The sequence below is a fragment of the Rhinatrema bivittatum genome, chromosome 2, assembly GCF_901001135.1.
Source record: "Rhinatrema bivittatum chromosome 2, aRhiBiv1.1, whole genome shotgun sequence".
NCBI lineage: Eukaryota > Metazoa > Chordata > Amphibia > Gymnophiona > Rhinatrematidae > Rhinatrema > Rhinatrema bivittatum.
This window is the reverse complement of record NC_042616.1, coordinates 174,814,430-174,832,489: the sequence shown is the minus strand read 5'-3', so window position 1 is coordinate 174,832,489 and position 18,060 is coordinate 174,814,430. Positions and strand designations below refer to the sequence as shown.

The 18,060-nt window shown below is 45.1% G+C and overlaps 1 long non-coding RNA gene across 1 annotated transcript; it reads left to right on the top strand.

Moving 5' to 3' along the window:
- The first annotated feature begins 4,557 nt into the window (after positions 1–4,557).
- On the top strand, positions 4,558–5,090 carry LOC115086067. The gene is made up of 3 exons (XR_003855051.1): positions 4,558–4,596; positions 4,831–4,902; positions 5,054–5,090. It is a non-coding gene; the product is annotated as an uncharacterized LOC115086067 (long non-coding RNA).
- Positions 5,091–18,060: the final 12,970 nt, after the last annotated feature.

Genomic DNA, 18,060 nt, shown 5'->3' with positions numbered 1-18,060 from the left:
TTAATACAATATTCTAGGTGAGGTCTAACCAAAAACCTGTTCAGAGGCATTATTCCCTCTTTTTTTCTGCTAGTTATGCTTCTACCACACACCGGCTTCAGTGCATACTGTTCAATCCGATTTCTGTATCCCAAATGCATAGCTCTGCCTGACTGAATTATTAATGTGTATGAAAGAGGTACAAATCGACAGAAGCTATGTTTTAAAGCTTGACATTTGGAGGTTCTACGCGCAAGTTTCAAACTTCACATTTTTTTTCTGTGTCTGCTACCATGGGTCCAATATACGTGCACATACTTTTCTGTTTAATTACAGTATGTACCAAGGATACTCTCTTTATAGATGCAAGGAAATGGATCCCCTGAATGGGCAGAGATCATCATTTGGCCAAGAGAGTTCCAGGAGTGTTTTTTAATTAAATTGGACATTCCGAAAGCCTACACAGAATTAAATAGGCTTTGGAATTTATATAGGAACAGGATGAGGCATATTGTAGGATCAGTAACAGTGTATAATTCTTGCTCTATTTTTGTGAGCTTTAGCTTCAATACCGGGGTCAACATCTGAGTTTCTTCTTCTTTTTTTTTTTTTAAGATGTTCCTTTCCCAGCCTCACCCAGACTCTAGACAAACACATCCCCTGCATACCTGCTTCCTCAATAATATTTAAATTTAAAAGTTGTAACCAGAATGCCCAGTCTTTCTGATCCAGGCTTGAGATGAGTGAATGTAAGATGTATCTGACAGATACATTTTTATTTTTTGAAGGTAATTGAATTATCAGTGTACTGTATTATACATAAATATGAAAGAGGCGCAAATGGACAGGAGCAGAGTTGAATCCTGGACAATTGGTGCTACTGCTCAAAAGTTTCAATCTTGTGCTGCTTTTGGTATGTTACCATATATCCAATATATGTGCATGTTTTTTCTATGTAATTATGGAATTGAAATTGTATTTACTATTACCATCAGATTTAGACCCAGACTCAGATATTGATCATGATGATTATGAAGGTCAAGGACATTTTTCAGTGGTATCCAGTGAAGAGATTATTCAATACATAACATTTATGAATGTGATTCTTCCTCTCCAGTGATCTAAGGCCATGTGTAAAGAGATTGGAGAGGTGATCATGAATATTGTGAACTTATCACTTACTAAGGGTTGCCTGCCAAGTCAGCTGAAACAGGTGAGCATATGCCCTAGGGATGTGAATCGTTTTCCATATCGTCTTAACGATAGAAATCGTGTGGCAGGGCAAGAAAATCGTCTTAGGCACGATTATTTCATTGAAAAATCGTTAAAAATCGTTTTTTCCGATTAGTGCGCACTAACTCGAGTTAGTGCGCACTAACTCCCCGTTAGTGCGCACTAACTCGAGTTAGTGCGCACTAACTGAAAATGATACAAATAAACACTTTCCAGGTCACTGAAGGTCAGTTAGGAATGAATATGTGTTCCTATTGGCTGGCTGCCCTCTTATCTATTGATGTTACCACTGAGGTGATGGTTGGGGGGATGGGAAATGGAACTGGAAACTCACGAACACCAACAGAAAATGAAACAAAGTGTTGACACTTCCCAGGTCAGTAAAGGTCACTTAGGAATGAATATGTATTCCTATTGGCTGGCTGTGCTCTTATCTATTGATGTTACCAAGGTTTCCACTGAGGTAATGGTTGGGGGGATGTGAAATGGAAACAGTTGCAAGCTTGACAAAAAAAGTAATGTGATGATCAGCACTTCTTTGTTTATTATTTTTGTTAGCAGGCACCTGAAATGCTAGTGCATGTTGAATTTGCCAATCACTGTGCATTTTAGAAAGGTGGTCCTGGCTGGAACTGTACACAGTTCAAATATATGTAATTGATTGTTGGTAAGTGTATTTTTAAGTAGCCACACTGGCACCAGTATGTTTACTTATCCTCTTACTTAACTCACTAGCTCAGCTTTGTAAGAAGGGCTTCTCTGCTTGTGTGTTGCTTTTCTTTGCTGTGAGGAGAGCAGAAACATCAGATCTGTATTCAATCTACTACAGTCATCTCTTATATTAACCTACTCAATTTTTTTTAAATGATTTGTTATATCACTGAATTAATAATTCATTATTATTAGGTGGTGGTGAATGTCTGGACCCCCGCTGGGCTTTTGGCAAGTCTTGTGGGGGTCAGGAGGCCCCCCCAAGGTGGCCAAAAGTCCCTGGGAGTCCAGCGGGGGTCTGGGAGCGATCTCCTGTCGCAAATCGTTTTTTCGTAAGGAAAATGGCGCCGGCCATAGCAGGGTGGGTTTTAGGGTTGCTTTAGCGTGCCGGTTTCCCCGCCCTCCCCCCCACTGGACCCCAGGTAATATAAGGCACTTTGGGGGGGTTCGGGAGGGTGGGGGATTTATTTTCAAGGGTCAGGGTGTTGTGATCTTCCTGCACACAGTGCCCTAACCCTGGCAGGAGGGTGGGGGATTTATTTTCAAGGGTCGGGGTGTTGTGATCTTCCTGCACACAGTGCCCTAACCCTGGCAGGAGGGTGGGGGATTTATTTTAAAGGGTCGGGGTGTGTTTTAGGTTTGCTTTAGCGTACCGGTTTCCCCGCCCTGCCCCCCACTGGACCCCAGGTAATATAAGGCACTTTGGGGGGGTTCGGGGGGGGGGGGGGATTTATTTTCAAGGGTCAGGGTGTTGTGATCTTCCTGCACACAGTGCCCTAACCCTGATAGGAGGGTGGGGGATTTATTTTCAAGGGTCGGGGTGTTGTGATCTTCCTGCACACAGTGCCCTAACCCTGGCAGGAGGGTGGGGGATTTATTTTAAAGGGTCGGGGTGTGGTTTTAGGTTTGCTTTAGCGTGCCGGTTTCCCCGCCCTGCCCCCCACTGGACCCCAGGTAATATAAGGCACTTTGGGGGGGATCGGGAGGGTGGGGGATTTATTTTCAAGGGTCAGGGTGTTTTGATCTTCCTGCACACAGTGCCCTAACCCTGGCAGGAGGGTGGGGGATTTATTTTCAAGGGTCGGGGTGTTGTGATCTTCCTGCACACAGTGCCCTAACCCTGGCAGGAGGGTGGGGGATTTATTTTCAAGGGTCGGGGTGTTGTGATCTTCCTGCACACAGTGCCCTAACCCTGGCAGGAGGGTGGGGGATTTATTTTCAAGGGTCGGGGTGTTGTGATCTTCCTGCACACAGTGCCCTAACCCTGGCAGGAGGGTGGGGGATTTATTTTCAAGGGTCGGGGTGTTGTGATCTTCCTGCACACAGTGCCCTAACCCTGGCAGGAGGGTGGGGGATTTATTTTCAAGGGTCGGGGTGTTGTGATCTTCCTGCACACAGTGCCCTAACCCTGGCAGGAGGGTGGGGGGATTTATTTTCAAGGGTCGGGGTGTTGTGATCTTCCTGCACACAGTGCCCTAACCCTGGCAGGAGGGTGGGGGATTTATTTTCAAGGGTCGGGGTGTTGTGATCTTCCTGCACACAGTGCCCTAACCCTGGCAGGAGGGTGGGGGATTTATTTTCAAGGGTCGGGGTGTTGTGATCTTCCTGCACACAGTGCCCTAACCCTGGCAGGAGGGTGGGGGATTTATTTTTAAGGGTCGGGGTGTGTGTTTTAGGTTTGCTTTAGCGTGCCGGTTTCCCCGCCCTGCCCCCCACTGGACCCCAGGTAATATAAGGCACTTTGGGGGGGTTCGGGAGGGTGGGGGATTTATTTTCAAGGGTCGGGGTGGGTTTTAGGGTTGCTTTAGCGTGCCGGTTTCCCCGCCCTGCCCCCCATTGGACCCCAGGTAATTTAAGGCACTTTGGGGGGGTTCGGGAGGGTGGGGGATTTATTTTCAAGGGTCAGGGTGTTGTGATCTTCCTGCACACAGTGCCCTAACCCTGGCACCAGGGGTGTTGTGATCTTCCTGCACCCAGTGCCCTAACCCTGGCACCAGGGGTGTTGTGATCTTCCTGCACACACAGTGCCCTAACCCTGGCACCAGGGGTGTTGTGATCTTCCTGCACACAGTGCCTGACCCTGACTCCTCCCCTCCCCATGTCCCAGCCAGTGAATAGTGTGTGGGTGAGTGGTGGTGGGGGGGGGGGGGAGGGATGGGAAGGGAGAGACAGCCCCTGCATTCAGGGGCTGTCTCTCCCTTCCTATCCCTCCCAGGGAGTGGGGCTGGCTCTCCCTTCCCATCCCTCACAGGGAGTGGGGCTGCTTGCCCCTTCACCTCCCCCCACCCCCTCCCCTTCCCCTTCTCTCTCCCATATACCAGCAGTGGGGGATGTGAAGGGTGGGATACTTCAGCCCTTTCCAGTCTGAGCTTCTGAACTTACTTTTTTTCATCTTCTTTTTTATTTTCTCATTGTAGATGGATCATGATAGGGAGTCAGCCCAACCGTCCTCCTCAAAGGCCGATCGTGATGCTAGGTCCCGGAAGCCACGGTTCACACAGGCAGATGTGGACCTCCTAGCCTGGCTACTCCTCCTGGATGAGGAGCATCTCTACACCCCCTCAGGCAGCAGGCCTAACCTTCAAAGGGAGTCTGCAGCCTGGGTGGCTCTCCAGGAGGAGTTCTGCCGGAGAGCCTCTTACCCGCGTGAGATCGAAGATCTCAAGAAGAAAGGTGAGAGATAATGTTAGTGGTGTATTATATTTATTTATATTTATTTATCATTTTGAAATGATGTGATTTGTATTTGGGAATTTTGAATGCCACATTAAAAGATAGCTAATTTTTTTTTTATTACTAAATGTTATATATTGCATAAAAAAATAACCTAGCAGGGCATGTTGTGTTTGTAAGTAATTTATTAATCAATTAATGTTATTCTATTTCCTTTCTACCTCTAATTCTCAGGTCGGCATCTGAGACTTCACGAGGGTGATTGGCTTGAGGAGGTCCGCCTGACTTTAGCGCGTCCTTCGCCTGGTAGGCTATTTGAGAATACTCCACAAGTACACAAATATTATTCAATTAATTGTAATGGAATTTGTGTTTAATATTGTTTGTGTCAGTTCCAATTCCTTTTTTTTAAATTTTAACTGTTGTTCTGTGAAATTTGATCTGTGTCTTCGTACAGAACCACACACCAGCAGGGACGAGGCGGGGCTTCCTGGGCCCAGTAGCTGTCAGCAGAGGAGGACGGAGCAAACCGTCACTGGTGGGCCAGGTATTATATTATTAGATAATTGAGCCCTGACCATTGACCAACATGCTGCAAATGTGAATGGGGGATAAATGTGAGACTGAGGGAAGGGGGTATTAGTCACTGTGAGAGGGGAGGGAGGCAGTGGGAGAAAGAGGATGAGTGAGGAAGAAGAACTGTAGAAGAGTGCCATGTTAAAAAATGAACTGAAAAACATTTTTTTTTAATGTAGCACGTGTGTACGGGCTTAATGGCTTGTATTTTGGCCCACAGGGCCAGTATGTATGTTGTAGTACTAGTAGTAGTAGTTTGTCTAGTATCTGTCTGAGGCAGAAAATCAAAATTATTGTTTGTGATCAGTCAGTTATATAGGGTGGGATAGATGTATGTTATGTTATATATTTATATAATATTATCTCTAATTATCTAGAATGATATCCCTCCACTCTCCCTCTCCGAGGTTGTAGACTATAAACTCATTTTTTCCAAAACCCTACAATTTAGTAAACTAAGGGGTTGAATGTATTTTAATATTGTAAACTTGCTGGTGCGTACAATACTGGTTTGTGGCCCTCGAGGACCATAACTGCCCACCCCTGTTCTATATCTTATGTAGAATTTTTTACATTTCTTTACAGGGCAAGAAGAGGCAGCCACAGCCACCAGTGCCACTGCCAGTGCCCAAAGGATGGAGGCAGCCACAGCCGGGGCCCAGCAGCACCAGCACCAGCACTGCTGCTGTACTCCCTGCAGGATCTCCTCCAAGCTGCGTATGTACTGCACATGCGCAGTTTGGCATACTGAAGGAGCTCCTGCAGGGAGGAAACAGCATCAGGGCAGATGTCAAGGATGTGCAGAGGAGGCTGTCAGCCATGGAGGAGGCCTTTCAGGAGCTGAGGGCACAGGTATCTCCTCCTCATGAGATGCCTCGTGAGGAGGAGATGCCACTGCCCTCTGCTCCAGAGCAGGATCCTCCTCTCGGGTTGCCATTCTCCTCTCCACATCCTTGAGTACTGGGTGCTAAAACACATAATTTTTTTTTGGTATGTTGTCATTGTAAAGTTATATTTTTATAACAGTGTTATTTAATTTCGTTATAGTTTTGTAGTTAATAAAATGTTTTAAATTTGAGAAATATTAGTGGACTCAATTATTAAAATTATTATAAATTGGGATTTATAGTCAACAGATTTCTAACATGCACAGACACAGCAATAAAATTACCAGTGTTATCAATTAGTCTTTCAGTTTCCAATCCAGTCCATCTGCAACTCATCAAGATCAGCCTCAGCTTCCCCCATTTCTCCCAGACCACGACCTAGTCATGATTTGACTGTTAAGACTTCTTATACTATCACTTACTCCAGATAAAGAGCGAGAGTAAATATAAAGCTGCCAAATCTACACATACAGTAAATCTCTTATAAAATAGCGACTAACATACATAAATGTTGGCCTCCACTTGGGAACACCTAGACCATCCCTTTTTTCACACGTGTAGATTTACTCATGTTGTACTATATGTATATAAAGAAGTATATGCTATTTATGTAAACACGTAAATGCTGTTTTTTATTAATGCAACTTGAAAATTCAACTTAACATGTATCTGCTCCGCAGGGAGAAATAATTAAATCTCGGCCAGAGAAACCTTTTACTGACCACAGGGAGGTTAGGTAACTCATGACACAACTGGAGATGGTTTTGATTTAGGCACTAACTTACGTGGTCAGGCTTTATTTAGAGAGTGAGACAAATTGGTCCCTACAAACCAGGGTTTTCCAAATAAATAACCACTCACTCAGCAGGATTTTATGCATGATGTAAATTTGCATATACTGAGTCCCCATGATATGCAAATGTATTTCATGCATAATTCTTTGTGGATATTCTAAAAATCCAACTGGTTGTGGAATCCCCAGGACTGGTTTGGTAAGCTGAGCTATAAACTGTCTCAGCCTGAAAAATAAACCATGCCCCTATCACAGTATGATATACATTAACTGCTTAGAGAGACTATGGTCAAAACTCAAAAGTACTTTAACTGCCTGTTTTCTAACAGCTGCTAAATAAGCGCACACAGTTGATAGACACAACTTAGGTTTCTTTCTTGCACATACAAAGTCCTTATTCATCAAGCTGACAAGATAGATGATAACAGCACAGCAGACACCTGAGGTGAAGAGGCAGGGGCAGTTCTATCATGAGGCACTGGCAGTGCTTCTGCTGAATGCTCCATCCTGCTGTGTTCCCAAATGACCTTGCATCCCCATCCTAGACAAGAGACTCACTCCTCCTCCCAGTCACAGCGAATTTTCACATTATGAAGCAGCGGAAGGTTGATTTTGATGAAAACCAATTCCTCTACTAAGTCTGGATTCAAACGTGCACGGAGTGGACTCACAATATTCCCTGTCAATGAAAATACTCGTTCACTTTGCACACTGGTGGGTGGGCAGGAAAGAAAGTGTTGTGCTACTCTGGTAAGATAAGGCCACATTGAAGCTTTTTCTGCCCAATATCTCAGGGGATCTGACTCCATGCTCTCAACTGGCTCAGAGAGAAAATTATTCACATGAATTTCTGCAACCTTCTCTTGCAGGTGCTGCTGGTTAGCAGCCCCACCACTCTGAAATGTGACAAATTTTGCTCTTGCTATTGAAATAGGACCAGTTTCATGAAATTTGGGAGGAGAATGGGTTGTCATCATGGGAGGGAAGCAGCTGGTGGAACTGGAAGCAGCTGAGCAGGATGGAGTGGGAGGAGTTGAAATCTTTTTAACCATTTCAATCAACTTATTTGTCCAGGATGCAAGAGTATTGCACTTGAGAGCAACATTGCCTTTCACACGTGGGTCACACATAGTAGCTAAGATATAGCTATCCTTCTCCATTAGAGGTTTCAACCTTTTCTGTACTTGCTCTTTAAGCATCTCACAAGCTGCAACACTTCCTTCGACAAATCTGTCTGATGCAGATATTCCTGTAATACCTGCTCCAGATCATATATTACAGGAATGATATCACCTAACGTGGCTGTAGCTGCACTCAGTGCATCAGTATATACTTTGAAAGGCTTGAGGACATGCACCATCTGTGCAATGTTTGTCCAGTCCTGACATCCAAGTGGATTTTCCAATCCAATTTCAGATTCCATTGCCAAATCATGCAGAGGTGTCTGTTGTTCAGACAACCTCTCCAACATAAGATAGGTGGAATTCCATCTGGTAGGCACATCCTGTACGAGGTTATGCAATGGTGCCCTAACTGCTTTTTGTTTTTCTCTGAGTTCCTTCCCACTTTTCACACTGCAATTGAAATGCCCAGTTATTTTGCGGCACTTTTCAATCAACCGCTTCAGGGCTTGACGACTAGTACCTTGCACTTCCTTGGCACCTAGCCCCAACGCATCCCTCACTACCAGGTGCAGTGTATGTGCAAAGCATCGGATGCCTTTGAATCCACCATCCTCCAGAGCCTTAATCATATTGGCAGCATTGTCAGTAATGATATATCCATTTAAACATTCCATATCACTGCTTCTAAGTAGCCCTTTCCATCCTTCCATCATCCCCTGAATTGTCTGTAAGATATTTGCAGAAGTATGTCTCTGGTCTAGCACTTGAGCATGCAGTAAAGCCCACCGGTATCCTGGAGAAAGCTTTTTGGAGCTGCTGGTGCTACTGCCACTGCTTGTGCTTGTGCTGTCAGTTAATGCCTCATCCAGCTGCCACCAATGTGCTGTTAGAGACAAATATGCATGTGTTGCATTCTTACTAGTCCAAAGATCAGTGGTGAGATGTATGCTCCTTCCCTTTGCCCTTGCCATCACAATCTGCATTTCAGCACGACATTGTGAGTACAGGGAAGGAATCACCTGACGGGTAAATGTAGTTCTTGAAGGAATTTTGTAGTCAGGGGCTAAAAGATGGATCAGCTTCTTAAATCCACTATTCTCTACAATCTGCAGTGGCTGATCATCCTCAGCAATCATTACAGCAATTTGTCGTGTCACCCACTTTGGATACTACTTGCTTCCTAGTCTGTGAAATTGAAGAAGGACACCACCCCATCTGCTCAACAGTAGCTTGCCGCTGCTGCCGGGGAAGAGGAGAAGAAGAAGACTGCTTCTGCTTCACATACACACAATCTTCTGAAGTAATTTCCTTCTGTGGCTTCCCTGCAGCTTCTTCTGCAAGCAACAGTGCTTTATGTTCTCTTTCAAGGTGATATTTCATGTTGGGTGGTAGTAAGATGTCCAATAGTTCTTCCACGGCTCACCATCCTTTTACAATGGATACATTGAGCACATCTCCAATCATCCGTAACATTAAAATGATTCCAAACCTTAGATGTTTTTTCTACTGTCCCTTACTCTAGGCTGGACATTTCTTGTCAGTGTTGTCATCAGAGTAGGAGTAGTAGTACTAGGAGTAGAAGTAGCAGAAGTTGTTCTTGTAGTAACCTGCAAAAGTTCAACTGGTTTAGGACTAGAGAGGATACTACTGGCGCTGACAGTGGTTTTTTTGACAATCGGACTACCATCATCTGATTCATCATCACTACTATCACTGTCATTGGCGGTGTTTTTTCTCCTCATCCTGATTATCATCATTGTCATCCTCCTCCTCAGACTCAGAGTCCTCTGATTCTCTATTCAGCACTTTCTGTAGCACTTCATCCATCAATAAACTTTGCTGCTGCCGCACAGATTTCACTTTCACCTTTCCAGATTTTGCTCCTTCCTTGTCCTGCAAGTTACCTTGCTCCTTTACATTCTCTGAAGTAGAAGGGGTATCATCAAATCGCAGTTTTTTCCTACTGACTGGAATTTTCTTTCCAGTAGCACTCTTCTTCTTACCAGCAAACATTTTAAAACGTTATGGCTGCAAGTCCAGTCCAGTACCAACAAGTAAGCTGGCACAGCAGTGTACTGAGCAGCACCTAATAGATAAGATATATAGAAGGGTTAAATACAGTTAGTGAGTGACTTCGTCAGTCAGTGACAGGTCACTGTGTGATTAGTAATCTGACTAGTGGCTCACTGGCGTGGCTAGTAGCCAGCCACTAGCCAATGACACTAGGCTACCCCATAATATTATATTTACTTATACTTGCACTACTAACACAAACAATTTATTTATAAATTTAAGGCTCACGTGCATTTGCAAGTCCAGCACCAACACAGGGGTAGTGGCTGGCTAGTGTAAGACAACACACTAGTTTACTAGTAAATCGGGGGAAGTGGGAGGGGAAGGGGAGGGCGGGAAAACCGGCAGACTAAAGCAACCCTAAAACCCACCCCGACCCTTTAAAATAAATCCCCTACCCTCCCGAACCCCCCCAAAGTGCCTTATATTACCTGGGTCCAGTGGGGGGGAGGGCAGGGAAACCGGCACACTAAAGCAGCCCTAAAACCCACCCCGACCCTTTAAAATAAATCCCCCACCCTCCCGAACCCCCACAAAGTGCCTTATATTACCTGGGGTCCAGTGGGGGGGAGGGCAGGAAAACCGGCACACTAAAGCAGCCCTAAAACCCACCCCGACCCTTTAAAATAAATCCCCCACCCTCCCGAACCCCCACAAAGTGCCTTATATTACCTGGGGTCCAGTGGGGGGGAGGGCAGGGAAACCGGCACACTAAAGCAGCCCTAAAACACACCCCGACCCTTTAAAATAAATCCCCCACCCTCCCGAACCCCCACAAAGTGCCTTATATTACCTGGGGTCCAGTGGGGGGGAGGGCAGGGAAACCGGCACACTAAAGCAACCCTAAAAACCCACCCCGACCCTTTAAAATAAATCCCCCACCCTCCCGAACCCCCCCAAAGTGCCTTATATTACCTGGGGTCCAGTGGGGGGGAGGGCAGGGAAACCGGCACACTAAAGCAACCCTAAAACCCACCCCGACCCTTTAAAATAAATCCCCCACCCTCCCGAACCCCCCCAAAGTGCCTTATATTACCTGGGGTCCAGTGGGGGGGAGGGCAGGGAAAAGGGCACACTAAAGCAACCCTAAAACCCACCCCGACCCTTTAAAATAAATCCCCCACCCTCCCGAACCCCCCCAAAGTGCCTTATATTACCTGGGGTCCAGTGGGGGGGGAGGGCAGGGAAACCGGCACACTAAAGCAACCCTAAAACCCACCCCGACCCTTTAAAATAAATCCCCCACCCTCCCGAACCCCCCCAAAGTGCCTTATATTACCTGGGGTCCAGTGGGGGGGGAGGGCAGGGAAACCGGCACACTAAAGCAACCCTAAAACCCACCCCGACCCTTTAAAATAAATCCCCCACCCTCCCGAACCCCCCCAAAGTGCCTTATATTACCTGGGGTCCAGTGGGGGGGAGGGCAGGGAAACCGGCACACTAAAGCAACCCTAAAACCCACCCCGACCCTTTAAAATAAATCCCCCACCCTCCCGAACCCCCCCCCCAAAGTGCCTTATATTACCTGGGGTCCAGTGGGGGGGAGGGCAGGGAAACCGGCACACTAAAGCAACCCTAAAACCCACCCCGACCCTTTAAAATAAATCCCCCACCCTCCCGAACCCCCCCCAAAGTGCCTTATATTACCTGGGGTCCAGTGGGGGGGGAGGGCAGGGAAACCGGCACACTAAAGCAACCCTAAAACCCACCCGACCCTTTAAAATAAATCCCCCACCCTCCCGAACCCCCACAAAGTGCCTTATATTACCTGGGGTCCAGTGGGGGGGAGGGCAGGGAAACCGGCACACTAAAGCAACCCTAAAACCCACCATGACCCTTTAAAATAAATCCCCCACCCTCCCGAACCCCCCCAAAGTGCCTTATATTACCTGGGGTCCAGTGGGGGGAGGGCAGGGAAACCGGCACACTAAAGCAACCCTAAAACCCACCCCGACCCTTTAAAATAAATCCCCCACCCTCCCGAACCCCCACAAAGTGCCTTATATTACCTGGGGTCCAGTGGGGGGGAGGGCAGGGAAACCGGCACACTAAAGCAACCCTAAAACCCACCATGACCCTTTAAAATAAATCCCCCACCCTCCCGAACCCCCCCAAAGTGCCTTATATTACCTGGGGTCCAGTGGGGGGGAGGGCAGGGAAACCGGCACACTAAAGCAACCCTAAAACCCACCCCGACCCTTTAAAATAAATCCCCCACCCTCCCGAACCCCCCCCAAAGTGCCTTATATTACCTGGGGTCCAGTGGGGGGGGAGGGCAGGGAAACCGGCACACTAAAGCAACCCTAAAACCCACCCCGACCCTTTAAAATAAATCCCCCACCCTCCCGAACCCCCACAAAGTGCCTTATATTACCTGGGGTCCAGTGGGGGGGAGGGCAGGGAAACCGGCACACTAAAGCAACCCTAAAACCCACCATGACCCTTTAAAATAAATCCCCCACCCTCCCGAACCCCCCCAAAGTGCCTTATATTACCTGGGGTCCAGTGGGGGGGAGGGCAGGGAAACCGGCACACTAAAGCAACCCTAAAACCCACCCCGACCCTTTAAAATAAATCCCCCACCCTCCCGAACCCCCACAAAGTGCCTTATATTACCTGGGGTCCAGTGGGGGGGAGGGCAGGGAAACCGGCACACTAAAGCAACCCTAAAACCCACCATGACCCTTTAAAATAAATCCCCCACCCTCCCGAACCCCCCCAAAGTGCCTTATATTACCTGGGGTCCAGTGGGGGGGAGGGCAGGGAAACCGGCACACTAAAGCAACCCTAAAACCCACCCCGACCCTTTAAAATAAATCCCCCACCCTCCCGAACCCCCACAAAGTGCCTTATATTACCTGGGGTCCAGTGGGGGGAGGGCAGGGAAACCGGCACACTAAAGCAACCCTAAAACCCACCATGACCCTTTAAAATAAATCCCTCACACCAAACAAAAGCAACACACAAGCAGAGAAGCCCTTCTTACAAAGCTGAGCTAGTGAGTTAAGTAGGAGGATAAGTAAACATACTGGTGCCACTGTGGCTACTTAAAAAATACACTTACCAACAATCAATTACATATATTTGAACTGTGTACAGTTCCAGCCAGGACCACCTTTCTAAAATGCACAGTGATTGGCAAATTTCACGTGCCTGCTAACAAAAATAATAAACAAACAAGTTCTAGTCACGTGAGTGCTGATCATCACATGTCAAGCTTGCAACTGTTTCCATTTCACATCCCCCCAACCATTACCTCAGTGGAAACCTTGGTAACATCAATAGATAAGAGCACAGCCAGCCAATAGGAATACATATTCATTCCTAAGTGACCTTTACTGACCTGGGAAGTGTCAACACTTTGTTTCATTTTCTGTTGGTGTTCGTGAGTTTCCAGTTCCATTTCCCATCCCCCCAACCATCACCTCAGTGGTAACATCAATAGATAAGAGGGCAGCCAGCCAATAGGAACACATATTCATTCCTAACTGACCTTCAGTGACCTGGAAAGTGTTTATTTGTATCATTTTCAGTTAGTGCGCACTAAATCGAGTTAGTGCGCACTAACGGGGAGTTAGTGCGCACTAACTCGAGTTAGTGCGCACTAACACGATTTAACGATTTTTAACGATAAATCGTTAGAATTTCTATTGTATCGTGTTCTATAACGATTTAAGACGATATAAACATTATCGGACGATAATTTTAATCGTTGAAAAACGATTCACATCCCTAATATGCCCCATATTAAATGAATCAAAATTAGACCAGACAAACCATGTCAGATATCATCTAGTGTTATCCCTCTTCTTCATGGCCAAGGTGATCGAGGGAGATGTACAGAAACAGCTATAGGAGATTTTAGATAAAAACAAGTTACTGGATTGGTTCTAATTTGGTTTCTGGAACAGTCACAGTCTAGTCTGGATACATATTGGAGGGATTTCAATGAGGGGAAAAAGATACTTGTGTTAGTAGTTCTTGACAAAAATATCTGCCACATTCAAAATCCTGAATCACGATATATTCTCAGCCTTGGGGATTCAGCATATCATGCTGAAATGGTTTACATCATGTTTGGCAGAATGTGTTTATCAAATCAGGGTTGGAGACACAGGTTCAGTATGAATTCTGCTAGAGACAGGTGTGCACAATCATCTTGATTGTTCTCAACACTTTTTAACATCTATCTAAGGCTTATCTGTAGTCTTCTTGTTGATTTAGGATTAGAATGTCATACATATGTGAATGGAATACAATTTTCAAATCAGTTACAAACACAATTCATGAGACACTACTATATACATCAGATTGTATTGAGATTCTAAAAACAACAGATGTTTGCCAACAAATGAGCACTGAATGTAAATAAAACAGAAGTAATAGTCATCTAGGTTCACCAGCAATGATATTCCTCCCCCTATCCAACTGGGGGAATAGACAATCCTAATATCATCACAAGTGAGGAATCTGTGAGCCATCCTTGTCCCCTCATTATTTATTTATTTATTTATTTATTTATTTTTATTATTTATTTATTTTTATATACTGGTGTTCGATTTCACATATCACATCGGTTTACATTTAAACAAAATTTGCAGGAACTCATGTGTTACCTTTGTCAAATACATTAAACATTTAAATATGGGGATTGTTAACAAGGGATATAAAAGAACATGGGGAATGGCTAACACTACGGGATGCACGAAGGGGTGCACAAAGGGAAGTGACGCACGGCACGCGACGCCTGGTGTTCTGGCACTGTTTAACGTCCGTCACAGTCCTGAGGCTAAGGCTGTAGGGAAGAGTGCTTTTCATAAACTATGCCTGCTATAGAAGCTGAAACCATTTTTGGAGTCCAAGGATTTTTTGAACAGTACAGCAATCACAGTGATATCTGGATTAGACTATTACAATTCCCTTTATATTAAATTGCCCGGCTACGTGCGTAAAGTCCCGGGACGTGTGTATATCCCAGGGCCTTGAGAAAGGGGTGGGGTGGGGGGCGGTGAAGGGGTGGGTGGGGCGTCCAAGGGGTAGGGTGGGGCTAGAGGCCCCCAGAACAGCGGCCATTTGCTGCTGTGTTGGAGGGTTGTGTGCCGGCAGGGTGCTGGCATGCGCACACAATCCTCTGACACAGCAGGCGCAAAAGGTAGGACAAACATTTTTGGAGGGTTTAAGATAGGATAGGGGGCAGGAAGGTTAGAGGGAATGGGTAGGAAGGTTAGATTAGGGGGTTGGGAAGTTCCCTCCCAGTCCGCTCTGAAATTGGAGCAGACTGGGAGGGAACTGATCAAGGCCGTGGGCATCGGCGCATGGAGGATGCACAAGTGTGCACCCCCTGCATGCGCCGACCTCCGATTTTATAACATGCGTGCACCTGAGTCCGCATGTTATAAAATTGGGCATCCATGTGTGCGCGCCGGGTAGTGCGTGCACATGGACGCGTGTGCGCATGTCTTAAAATCTCCCTTAATTGTGTAAAGTGTTAAGTGTTTCCCAAAATATGAACAGTAGGTTCAAGAATTTCATGCTTTGTTTTCACTGTCCTTTTGCAGGTTTTCCAGTTCCTGCCCCCGGGTAGTGGCAAAAAGGTGAGTATCTTTTACTTAAAACTGTAATTGTATCTTATTATTTGTACTTTTCTATATTAAACAGCTTTGTTTTCTCTACTCAGAGTTGTCTTATAGCTGTCTCTTTCTTTGTCTGTGTAGGTGTACATTTTTTATATGAACCTGTGATTTGGTCTAGCTATACTCTATGCCAGAGCTTTCCAAACTTTTCATGTTGGTGACACACTTTTTAGACAAACACAATTTCGTGACACAGTAATTCAGTCTACTAGCAAACCAGAGGTTAAAGGTTAAATGAACTAAATGTATTTCGACAATTTATGTATGTTTCCTTAAATATATACATAATAAAATGTTTCATGACACAACCTATCTTGTGAAAACCTTTCATTTATATTAAATATATATAATATTCCAAGATTAATGTTATTGTTCTAATTTATGAATAACAATAATAAAACAAAGTTATTGTGTTATTCAATTTACCTCTTTAATGATTAATATGAGCTTGATGGGATGAACACAGCTTTTGAATATTTGGTGTTAATAAAAAAGTCCAAAGGGTCTTCTGCGTAATTTTAAAAAGCTGGCCAGTTTCACACTATAAAATTATTTGATAGCCTCATTCAACTAATTCTATATGGCTTTGAGCGTGAAGTCTGGAATATATAGGAAGGGACAGAATGTCAATATAAATCCTGCACCTCCAGTTCTGTAACTCTGTGCATCCACTGAAATTCCCCCAAACAATGGAGCTTGGATGTTTCCCTTATAGCTCATCATACTAAAAGATATTTTCAAATTCTGGTGTCACCTCACAGTAACAGCAGCCAAACACCTTCCACTGCCAGGCACATTGTGAACTAACACAAAACCCGCAAAAAAGACACTCAAAATCTATACTGCAATCCCATTGTAACATAACAGTAATAACACCAAGGACTCAAACAACAATAACCCTACCTGTGAAAAAGCAAGGGTAAATATTACACTGGGTCCTAGAATACCAATACACCACCTACTGAGGAAACAAAACAAACCCGATTGCTATAGATCCTTATACAGACACTACATGCTAGCAGAATCTCTCATCATGGTCACACACACAGAGCAGAGACAGACCCTCACCAAATACAGAATACAAAATAAAGGAGCACAAATTAGACAAAAACTGAAATGGAAACCCCAAGAAGCCAGACTCTGTGTATTAACAATGGAAAAACAGAACCACCATTCTTCATAAAACAAATAAAATCAAGAAACATAAAGCATCAGTTATAATAGTAAAACCATACAAATAAAATATTATATTAAAACTACTGATAAATAGAATTTCTATTAATTAAAATCATATACATTTTTTACAATTTCCCAAACAACAATAAAATATTTCAAAACAGCACATATATCAAATAACACACAATAATTAAAACTAATAAGGATTTTAAAAAGCCCCTGCTGTCCATATGTGGGAGCCCTTGATTTCCAGTCACTCTGATATTGTCAAGGATTAGGAGGTTATCCTCTCTCTCTCACACATACTCACTTGTCCATTCTCTCTCACACATACACTGTCACATACATACACATTCTTGCTCTTATGCCCACCATAACATCTCGCTCTCACAGACACTGACACACTCTCAGGCTCTAAGACACGCTCTCCCCCTCCACACACACACACACACACACCCACACACACACAAACTCTTACTTCCCTGGATTTTCTCATACACACTCATGCTCTTACTCTCTCTGGCTTCCTCACATACACACAAACACAAACACACACACCCAGGCAAGTTCCCAATCATTCTCACACAAACACACACACCCAGGCAAGCTCCAGTTATTCTCACACACACACACACACACACACACACTGACCCCCAGGCAGGCTCCCATTCATTTTCACACCATTCCCTCACCATCCCCCCAGGCATGCACATATTCATTCTCACACACAGACCCCCAGGCAGGCACCAATTTATTCTCACACACACACATACACATTCTCACACATACAAACCCCAGGAAGACACCCATTCATTCTCATACACAGACACACTCTCAGGCAGGCACCCATGCATTCACACACATACACCCCCAGGCAGAGTCCCATTCATACACATGTACACACTAAAGGCAGACCCCCCCCTCTCTTTTGCCAGCAACCTCAGAGCCTCTCTCATTCCTCTGCTGCCACTGTCACTGATGCCGCATGGCTATTTGGGAGGCGCTGACTGCTGCTACTGGCACTGAAGCCCATTCTGCTGCCTCCTCTGTGCAGGCCCCGTGGGTTTCCACTTCCTCCATGTTGATCTCGTACATTGTGAGATCTGTATAGAGAAAGTGCTACTCTTGCACATTACCAAAGATTAAATGTGCCAATCAGTAAAAAGTAATTTATTTTTTTTACCTTTGCTGTCTAATCTTAG